The sequence below is a fragment of the Propithecus coquereli genome, unplaced genomic scaffold, assembly GCF_000956105.1.
Source record: "Propithecus coquereli isolate 6110/MARCELLA unplaced genomic scaffold, Pcoq_1.0 Scaffold26, whole genome shotgun sequence".
NCBI classification, from domain to species: domain Eukaryota; kingdom Metazoa; phylum Chordata; class Mammalia; order Primates; family Indriidae; genus Propithecus; species Propithecus coquereli.
Window position 1 is genome coordinate 6,320,022 of NW_012148174.1, and position 12,084 is coordinate 6,332,105.

Sequence of the window (12,084 nt, forward strand, 5' to 3'; positions counted from 1 at the left end):
TGGAATCTCTTTGGATTTTAGTTTCCTCATTTATATAATGGTGGAAGTCCTTTTCCACACTATTTCTTTGACATAAAAGCCTCAAGAGAATTACTTTGTTTTCCTGTTTAGCATTAACAACTTTTCAGCAATATCTTCTCCAGGTGACACAGTGACATGATGTCAGTCCATCGGAAGCCACAACCATGTGCAAATGTCATCCTGTAAATATTCCAGTAAGTCTTTAACAAAAATATTTAGTTTCAATTGATGTAAAAAAAAATGACAATCTTGAAATCAATTTTTAATGTGAAAATATTATTCTCTAATTGAATAAATTTTGTATGATATTTCAATTTCTTCTTATTGAAGGCCATTATAGGAAACTATGTCTATAAGAGTATATAAAAATTCAGTTATAATTCATATTTTTATCATATTTATTCTTTTAATAAATTAAAATTAAATAATGCACATGAAGAGGAAAAAGCCCATTGACAAGCAAAGCTAATGATCTCCTCTGTAAAGACATTTTTCAGAAAAATCTGGTGATACTTAGAGTTAATAAGTCTTACTATTTGTACCCTGAGCATAATGATAAATATAACTTGCCCAAAATTATTCTGTGAAATCTGTAACTTCTAATAAAGGGTTAACTGAGGTATAGTCTTTACATTTACATTGTGAGCACCTAAAAATTAGGGCATCGGTCCTTTCATTTTTATTATATAACTACTTGTTTTTATTGTATACCTAAACTCTTATTCTATATAGAGTATTTATTAAATATTGATGTTAAAATAATAAGACGGAAATCCAGTACAATATACACTACTTTTGCATTGCTGAAACCCAAGGATGAGAAGTTTTCCACATAATACTTTTGCCTCTTCAGAAGAAAAGCAGTTTGTTCCAGTGTTACGCAAGTTCCTGTGTGAAAATGGGGTTGATGTATGCTGCTGAGACCAGGTTCCCGGCAAAAATATTTTATTCATGTTGACTCAGGAGAGCTTCTATTTAATTGTGTTCTGCACACATGAGCATTCAATCCGTCTTGACAGGTTCCCTAATTTATCCTAGCTTCGCAGTTACATTTCGTGACCCAGAATAAAATGCGTAAAAGCCATTACTGAATAAAATTGACAAACCTCAGGTCCAAAATAGATTTCTTAAAAAAAAAAAAAAAAAACTGCCTAAATCTTTGAGCTCCTGATTAGAACAAAAAGTATACTGAAAGCAAGTTTATGTGGCAAAAAAAGAAAAAAAAAAATTAAAATAAGTAGAATCATTTCTTTAGCCTCTAGAGCCCTTTTTCATCCATGTTACTCCTTAAATATTCACTTGTCATAAAGGAAAAGTATACATGGGAGGGATTTTTGGTTGCTTTGTTTATTTTGTAGTAATTTGTAAATTACTTTTTGTTTGAAATGCCTTTTTCATAAACCTCGTAAAACTCTAACCTCTAAGTAATTATTATGTCTTATATCAATTATTTATTATTAACAACAGATAATATCAGTCATATCCTTGGTTGGAAAGACTAAATGCTTTTATTTTTTATTTTTTCTCAGAAAACATAGAAAACATATTTTATATCTTTAATCACAGAGTTACTAAATCTAGTGCTCTTTTTTCTTTGTTTAAATTCATATTTCCATCTGGCATTATTTTCCTTCTGACCAAAGAACTTCCTTTCTCTTGTAATGTGGGCCTGTCGCTGATGAAATTTTTTGGCTTTTGTATGTCTGACGTATTTTGTCTTCATTTATAAAAGATATTTCAGTAGCTATAGTTTTCTAGGTTGGCAGTTTTTTCTTTTACCGCTTTAAAGATTTTGCTTTACTCTTTTCTCATATGCATTATGATAAGAAATCTGATATCATCCTCACCTCTGATCCTATGTATATAACGAGGCTTTCTTCTCTGGTTGCTAGAATCTTCTCTGTATCATTAGTTGGGAGAAGTTTGATTATAATGTGCCTCGATATACTTTTCTTCATGTTTCTGATGCCTGGATTTGCTGAGCTTCTTGGATCTGAAGTTGTCACAACATACTGCTTTCTTCTTCTTCTTATTTTTTAAAGGCTGGCAAGTGAAGCGGTGGGAGTAGAGACATACTGCTTTTTTTTTTTTTGAGACAGAGTCTCACTGTGTTGCCCGGGCTAGAGTGAGTGCCATGGCATCAGCCTAGCTCACAGCAACCTCAAACTCCTGGGCTCAAGCGATCCTCCTGCCTCAGCCTCCCGAGTAGCTACAGGCATGCGCCACCATGCCTGGCTAATTTTTTCTATGTATTTTTAGTTGTCCAATTAATTTCTTTCTAATTTTAGTAGACACGGGGGTCTCGCTCTTGCTCAGGCTGGTTTCGAACTCCTGAGCTCAAACAATCCGCCTGCCTCGGCCTCCCAGAGAGCTAGGATTACAGGCGTGAGCCACCGCGCCCGGCCTATCCTGCTTTCTTCATAGAGAGGTCCTAATGCCAAAAACTTGTAGATGAAGTGAAAAAAGTTCCGACTGATGCTACAAAATAGTTAACTTTATTAAATAAAGACCAATTCACTCCATAATGTTTTAAAAAATGTGTTATCATTTGGACAATGATTGTATAAATCTCCTGCTACATATAGAAATCTGTGGCTTACCGGAGAAAGGGTTTGCAACAATGTGCTTTAGCTGAAAGTTGGATTACATGAGTATTAGCAAGATGGCACTAGGACAGATTTTGCTCAGTGTTTTGAAGATGATGGTCGCTATAGCAATGAGCGACTTAGCAGATATTTTTCATCACACGAATCAGTTGAACAAATATAAGACCCCGGAGAAGGTAGTATGAGTTCAATTGACAAGACTCTTTGATTTATAAGAATCTGAATCTTTGGAAAAGTTATATTGCAATAGGAAATCTTAAAGTTTTCTCATTGCTGCTTGGACTTAAGAATAAGGAAGGATACTAGCAAGATTTAAGTTTTATAGAAAACCACTTTGAAGAACCACAGAACAAACAGTCTTTTTCTTTCTTTCCACACAAGGATGAAAGAGACTTTTTCTGAATCTTCTACTCAGCCAGACAACCTGATTTTGAAAGAGGAACGAGAACTTTCTAAGCTTCAGTCTGATCATGCAGTCGAGATAAGGGTTTACTAATCTGCCCCTAGAAAAGTTCTGTATTCCTCTGAAGGAAGAGAATTCATAGGAAAGTGGTAAACATTTTGTTGCGGTTTTCCACTCATTATCTATGTGAGCAAGTTTTGACTTGCTTTACAATCATCACGAGCAGGATGAAAATCATCTCATTTTAGTTGAAAATAAAATCTGTGTGTGTTTATATCAAGTCTGATCCAGAATTAAGTAATTGTGCAGCAGAAAAATAAGCACAAGTTTAAAGTTACTTTATTCTTTATTTCTAGTTTGAAAGATAACAATTTTTATGCATAAATAGTTATATAAAGGAGATAAAAAATCCAACACATATGTATAATAATTTCACAACTTCTGGGCTTATCCTTGAGCTTAATCCTGTTACTTAGGAACAAAGTGATTTTTTTCAAAGCTTTATAAAAAAGTATGTCTTAGGTGCAGTGGTCCCCAATCTCTGTTCTCAGATCCTGGCCTCACACCTTTCTGAAGAAGCTGGAGCCTCCACTGCTGAGCCTCCACTTGCACAGGGCAAAGAGCTCACTTCTCCTCTGGGGTAATCCCCTCGGCTGGTCTTCAGGTTGGCATGTCTTCCAATCTGTTAAAGTCATTACTACGACACCATCTACTTTCCACTCTCTGACACTTTGCTGAAATGTGGTGTTGTTTCCTGTGGTCTCCCCTACCATTCATTTTGTCCTTGTGAGTTAATACTTAAAAAAAAAAAAAAAATTCCTTTCCCACCAATTTTGAGAAGATTTGGAGGACGCAGAGAGACAATAAACACTTATATGGTGAATCACCATTTTAAAACTCGAGGTAGATGTCAGATTCTAATATCAGCTCATAAGATGAAAATTGTATTTGATTAAATTAATCTTGAACCCATATAACATGCAAAGAGGAGTATCTTTAAATGTTAGAATCCTAGTTACCTTGATGAAGATACTTTTACTGTGAGAGGCACAGGGACCTTAGACTTAGGAGCTGCGGGCTCCCCTCTCCTACCTATGCTCCTACAGGGACATAATGTCACAGATGGGCATAGCAAGTGGAATTGCTCAGGCTATTAGTTACCTTTTATGCTTGTACTTTTTTTAACTTCGAAGTCTCCAATAAAATATGTACAAGATAATAAAACTCCACTATACTTTCGCAAATCCTTTTTCCAAGAGAGAGGTTGCTAGGAGAGAATCTAAGCTGAAGATATAGACAGAGATTAAAAAGTCTTGACAGAGGGAGGGAGAGCTGGTAGGCAACAGCTAAGGTCTGAACAATAGCTAAAAAGTGACAGAGGCGGAATCAGGACAAACTCTACTCTGTAGACTCAGCTTCAGAGTTCAGAATCCAATTAAATTGTGAAAAGACTTTGAGCCAGGGTTGTTTTGGTTTTCCACTGCATGCCTATAATGCAAATGAATTGCACTTTGCATCTTTATACATAATAACTGGAACATTTAAATGAGATAATGTATAAGAACTTGATGCTTTGATTAATTCAGATTTCCATTTAGCTCATTTAATCCTCACAATAATTCTATAAGACAGATATCATCATTACCCTAATTTTAATGATGAATAAACTTAGGCTGAAAGGGGCTGAATAACCTTCTTCAGGGTCACATAGTAGCAGGACAAGATTTTGTGATTTTTCCACCACTGCACCTTCTATTTAACTCAGACACTTAACAATGTGATCTCCATGGCCAACACTTAAATAACTCTTTACTGCCTCTAAAAGCAAGTTCATAGCTCTTGAAATAGACAAAATTTTAGGGGTAAAAAAAAAAAAGAATATTTTGTACTTGCCACTGACTCGTCAAAAATACATTATGATGACAATGAACTCACCAAGTTTTGTGGACATCTAGGCAACAACTTTTCTCAAAACATGATCTGGACTCAGGCATCACACTGCTCTAGTATTGTAGTTTTCTAGGCTGAAACCTAGAGAAATAGTTATTAGAACTAGTTTTTTTTTTTTAAGTGTTTAGTTTTACTTCAGCTTTATAATGCTTCAGATTTACTCATGTTAATGAAAACCTTTTCGCATACTGGCAATCCATTCCAAAATCACTTATTTGAAAATGCTAAACTTCCAATGATAGTAATGTCACCCATTAATTAATTTTCTCACCCATAAAAAACAAAAAAATAGCCTCTCTACTCCCCTTCCCCCATTCAACACTACTGAAATATTTATTTCAGTTCATATTTTCAGACTATATCTGCTATTAGCTACAGAAAAATGAAAGACCCAAAACCTCAAATGATACCAAGATCAGCTACCATATCTTATTTTTATGAACGGACCTTTTTATATTTCCAGTTGACAGAAAACTGTCTTATGACCAAGGGTATCATTTTTGAAAGACTATTTTTTATCTACATAAAAATTTACATAATAAGTAAGTCTAGATTAATATGATTACTTCATGCCTTTAATGAAACAGAAAGATTTTTTTTTTGCTATGAAATGGTACTTGTTTGGGATCAAGTAGTAAAGTTATTTTACTCAAGAAATTACTAACTGGCTTGACTGGATATGTATTAGTGTTGTTAGACCGCAGATAATTCCGCGGTGGGCCCAGGGGAGAGACGACCACCCTGAAAAGCGAGCGGAGACTGAGACTTGATGCAAAAAGCAAGAGGTTTTATTACAAGCGCAGCGCAGGGGCGCACAGCGTCACCAGGTTGGGTAGCTGCCGCGCCAAGGCTTACAAGTTTGAGGTTTATAAAGGTAAAAACCACACGCAGGTGGTCAGGGGCAAACGGATAAGAGGAGTTTCGGGGCAGACGGATAAGAGGAAATTCCAGAGGCTTAATCTAGCACAAACTACTCCAGGAGGCCGAGGGGGGGGTAATCTCGTCGGCTGCAATCGGAACTGCCAGTCTGGGGTGGAGAAATTCCAAGAAGCTACAATCGACACTCGCAGGCAAGTTTAAGCAAGGACACACGGGGGGTTTTGTTACATCTTTGCAGGCCTACTCTAGGAAGTTCAGCCTGTCATGGAGTCACTCCTGTCCCGTGTAGCTATATTTAACTATCAACTAAGAGCAAGCACAGTGACAGAAGCAGATGGCATCAGTTAGAATTAAAGAGAACACTTTCTGCTATAGCCTTACATGCCTTACATTTCACACACACACACGGGGGGGGGGGGAGGATTTTGCTATGACCTTACAGTGTCACAATGGCCACTTTCATTTTATGGTATTTTCTTGACACCTGCATGTTTAAAAAAATCAGCACTGTTGTGATAAAATATTTATAATGTGCTATTAAAAGAAATCTGCAGAGTGTAATATTAAGCATTTCCTTTAGAATATAATTCAGAAAGTACTTGTGGGCTTAAAATATGGTTTCCCTAAAAATCTCTCTTATATGTGCATTCAGTTAGAAAAATATTATAACCAGTTTGGTAACTTCGACTAGTTCCAGTTCCTAAAAATATCTGCCAGTAATGTCCTAGGGCCTTCAAAGAGAATGGTCATCGAAAGCGTTCTCTCTGCCTGTAGCATTCGGGCTCCATGCAAAATTGGACTGCCTTCCACTTAGGAACATTACTTTTTTTTAAAATATGATTTATCATCGCTTATAAAACATTTCTGAAAAAATAATAGCATAACAGTGAAAAGTAATGCACCACTTACCACAGAATAAACAATGAAATTAAAAGATCGTTACAATTAAATTTGATCTAAATGGGTCTTGAATTAAAACAGCAGTTTGGCAACACATTGTGTACAAAGAATCAAGAAACCAGATGTAAACCGGTAATTACAAGAACATGTATCATCAGCGCACTTGGGACTCTCAATTCAGTTACGGATATAACTTTAAGCATATAAGCTAAATTTTTTTTTTTTTTTTTTTTTGAGACAGAGTCTCATTCTGTTGCCCGGGCTAGAGCGCCGTGGCATCAGCCTAGCACACAGTAACCTCAAACTCCTGGGCTCAAGCGATCCTCCTACCTCAGCCTCCCAAGTAGCTGGGACTATAGACATGTGCCACCATGCCCGGCTATATATTTTTAGTTGTCCAGCTAATTTCTTTCTATTTTTAGTAGAGATGGGGTCTTGTTCTTGCTCAGGCTGGTCTTGAACTCCTGAGCTCAGACGATCCACCTGCCTGGGCCTCGCAGAGTGCTAGGATTACAGGCGTGAGCCACAACGCCCGTCCCCATATAAGCTAAAATTTGACTCTAACCTCATAGACATCAGTGCCAAAGCTTTTTATATCTTAACATGTTTTTATTTAGTTTTAAAATAATGACTCAATTGAAAATATTAAACAAACTAAAAGCTCAACAGAGATGCAATTTAAATATTTAACAATTTTTTTAAGCATTGAGCTTATAGTAATGCACACTTTTAAAGGCCCTTTGAAAGGAATATTTAAATCAATAAATGGTAATGTTTATGTTTAATTGTATATATGCTAAAAGCAACTAATGGTTTTAAAAATAATTTAATTTTACCGAGAGTGCTGGATAGAACTCTTTGGCCAAAAGAATTGTATTCTCTAGGATAATAAAAATCCTCTAAGGAAAAAAAATTACTTAGCATTTTTAGGAAACACATTTCTTTATCATTAAGACAAATGCATGGTAAGCTTTTCTATATGAAAAATATAGTTTATATTTACAGTTAAATAGAGGTTCTATAAAAATTATGCTTAGATAACCTTATTTTAAAATACCAATAGTCTATTTCTCATGTTGTTGACATCCTTATTTCTAGCTAGTATCCTTTCATAATATAATGATTTGTTAAATATCTTAGATGTAAAAAAGTTGGTGAGACTTATTTACTTAATAAAACTGTTCAAAGAACCATAAGAAGTGGATTGTATGAATATTACTAAATAAACCAGACTTTTTTTTTTTTTTTTTTTTTGAGACAGAGTGTCACTCTGTTGCCCGGAGTAGAGTGCCATGGCGTCAGCCTAGCTCACAGCAACCTCAAACTCCTGGGCTCAAGCAATCCTACTGCCTCAGCCTCCCAAGTAGCTGGGACTACAGACATGTGCCACCATGCTTGGCTAATTTTTTCTATATAGATTTTTAGTTGTCCAAATAATTTCTTTCTATTTTTAGTAGAGACGGGGTCTCGCTCAGGCTGGTTTCGAACTCCTGAGCTCAAACAATCCGCCTGCCTCGGCCTCCCAGAGAGCTAGGATTACAGGCGTGAGCCACCGCGCCCGGCCTATCCTGCTTTCTTCATAGAGAGGTCCTAATGCCAAAAACTTGTAGATGAAGTGAAAAAAGTTCCGACTGATGCTACAAAATAGTTAACTTTATTAAATAAAGACCAATTCACTCCATAATGTTTTAAAAAATGTGTTATCATTTGGACAATGATTGTATAAATCTCCTGCTACATATAGAAATCTGTGGCTTACCGGAGAAAGGGTTTGCAACAATGTGCTTTAGCTGAAAGTTGGATTACATGAGTATTAGCAAGATGGCACTAGGACAGATTTTGCTCAGTGTTTTGAAGATGATGGTCGCTATAGCAATGAGCGACTTAGCAGATATTTTTCATCACACGAATCAGTTGAACAAATATAAGACCCCGGAGAAGGTAGTATGAGTTCAATTGACAAGACTCTTTGATTTATAAGAATCTGAATCTTTGGAAAAGTTATATTGCAATAGGAAATCTTAAAGTTTTCTCATTGCTGCTTGGACTTAAGAATAAGGAAGGATACTAGCAAGATTTAAGTTTTATAGAAAACCACTTTGAAGAACCACAGAACAAACAGTCTTTTTCTTTCTTTCCACACAAGGATGAAAGAGACTTTTTCTGAATCTTCTACTCAGCCAGACAACCTGATTTTGAAAGAGGAACGAGAACTTTCTAAGCTTCAGTCTGATCATGCAGTCGAGATAAGGGTTTACTAATCTGCCCCTAGAAAAGTTCTGTATTCCTCTGAAGGAAGAGAATTCATAGGAAAGTGGTAAACATTTTGTTGCGGTTTTCCACTCATTATCTATGTGAGCAAGTTTTGACTTGCTTTACAATCATCACGAGCAGGATGAAAATCATCTCATTTTAGTTGAAAATAAAATCTGTGTGTGTTTATATCAAGTCTGATCCAGAATTAAGTAATTGTGCAGCAGAAAAATAAGCACAAGTTTAAAGTTACTTTATTCTTTATTTCTAGTTTGAAAGATAACAATTTTTATGCATAAATAGTTATATAAAGGAGATAAAAAATCCAACACATATGTATAATAATTTCACAACTTCTGGGCTTATCCTTGAGCTTAATCCTGTTACTTAGGAACAAAGTGATTTTTTTCAAAGCTTTATAAAAAAGTATGTCTTAGGTGCAGTGGTCCCCAATCTCTGTTCTCAGATCCTGGCCTCACACCTTTCTGAAGAAGCTGGAGCCTCCACTGCTGAGCCTCCACTTGCACAGGGCAAAGAGCTCACTTCTCCTCTGGGGTAATCCCCTCGGCTGGTCTTCAGGTTGGCATGTCTTCCAATCTGTTAAAGTCATTACTACGACACCATCTACTTTCCACTCTCTGACACTTTGCTGAAATGTGGTGTTGTTTCCTGTGGTCTCCCCTACCATTCATTTTGTCCTTGTGAGTTAATACTTAAAAAAAAAAAAAAAATTCCTTTCCCACCAATTTTGAGAAGATTTGGAGGACGCAGAGAGACAATAAACACTTATATGGTGAATCACCATTTTAAAACTCGAGGTAGATGTCAGATTCTAATATCAGCTCATAAGATGAAAATTGTATTTGATTAAATTAATCTTGAACCCATATAACATGCAAAGAGGAGTATCTTTAAATGTTAGAATCCTAGTTACCTTGATGAAGATACTTTTACTGTGAGAGGCACAGGGACCTTAGACTTAGGAGCTGCGGGCTCCCCTCTCCTACCTATGCTCCTACAGGGACATAATGTCACAGATGGGCATAGCAAGTGGAATTGCTCAGGCTATTAGTTACCTTTTATGCTTGTACTTTTTTTAACTTCGAAGTCTCCAATAAAATATGTACAAGATAATAAAACTCCACTATACTTTCGCAAATCCTTTTTCCAAGAGAGAGGTTGCTAGGAGAGAATCTAAGCTGAAGATATAGACAGAGATTAAAAAGTCTTGACAGAGGGAGGGAGAGCTGGTAGGCAACAGCTAAGGTCTGAACAATAGCTAAAAAGTGACAGAGGCGGAATCAGGACAAACTCTACTCTGTAGACTCAGCTTCAGAGTTCAGAATCCAATTAAATTGTGAAAAGACTTTGAGCCAGGGTTGTTTTGGTTTTCCACTGCATGCCTATAATGCAAATGAATTGCACTTTGCATCTTTATACATAATAACTGGAACATTTAAATGAGATAATGTATAAGAACTTGATGCTTTGATTAATTCAGATTTCCATTTAGCTCATTTAATCCTCACAATAATTCTATAAGACAGATATCATCATTACCCTAATTTTAATGATGAATAAACTTAGGCTGAAAGGGGCTGAATAACCTTCTTCAGGGTCACATAGTAGCAGGACAAGATTTTGTGATTTTTCCACCACTGCACCTTCTATTTAACTCAGACACTTAACAATGTGATCTCCATGGCCAACACTTAAATAACTCTTTACTGCCTCTAAAAGCAAGTTCATAGCTCTTGAAATAGACAAAATTTTAGGGGTAAAAAAAAAAAAGAATATTTTGTACTTGCCACTGACTCGTCAAAAATACATTATGATGACAATGAACTCACCAAGTTTTGTGGACATCTAGGCAACAACTTTTCTCAAAACATGATCTGGACTCAGGCATCACACTGCTCTAGTATTGTAGTTTTCTAGGCTGAAACCTAGAGAAATAGTTATTAGAACTAGTTTTTTTTTTTTAAGTGTTTAGTTTTACTTCAGCTTTATAATGCTTCAGATTTACTCATGTTAATGAAAACCTTTTCGCATACTGGCAATCCATTCCAAAATCACTTATTTGAAAATGCTAAACTTCCAATGATAGTAATGTCACCCATTAATTAATTTTCTCACCCATAAAAAACAAAAAAATAGCCTCTCTACTCCCCTTCCCCCATTCAACACTACTGAAATATTTATTTCAGTTCATATTTTCAGACTATATCTGCTATTAGCTACAGAAAAATGAAAGACCCAAAACCTCAAATGATACCAAGATCAGCTACCATATCTTATTTTTATGAACGGACCTTTTTATATTTCCAGTTGACAGAAAACTGTCTTATGACCAAGGGTATCATTTTTGAAAGACTATTTTTTATCTACATAAAAATTTACATAATAAGTAAGTCTAGATTAATATGATTACTTCATGCCTTTAATGAAACAGAAAGATTTTTTTTTTGCTATGAAATGGTACTTGTTTGGGATCAAGTAGTAAAGTTATTTTACTCAAGAAATTACTAACTGGCTTGACTGGATATGTATTAGTGTTGTTAGACCGCAGATAATTCCGCGGTGGGCCCAGGGGAGAGACGACCACCCTGAAAAGCGAGCGGAGACTGAGACTTGATGCAAAAAGCAAGAGGTTTTATTACAAGCGCAGCGCAGGGGCGCACAGCGTCACCAGGTTGGGTAGCTGCCGCGCCAAGGCTTACAAGTTTGAGGTTTATAAAGGTAAAAACCACACGCAGGTGGTCAGGGGCAAACGGATAAGAGGAGTTTCGGGGCAGACGGATAAGAGGAAATTCCAGAGGCTTAATCTAGCACAAACTACTCCAGGAGGCCGAGGGGGGGGTAATCTCGTCGGCTGCAATCGGAACTGCCAGTCTGGGGTGGAGAAATTCCAAGAAGCTACAATCGACACTCGCAGGCAAGTTTAAGCAAGGACACACGGGGGGTTTTGTTACATCTTTGCAGGCCTACTCTAGGAAGTTCAGCCTGTCATGGAGTCACTCCTGTCCCGTGTAGCTATATTTAACTATCAACTAAGAGCAAGCACAGTGACAG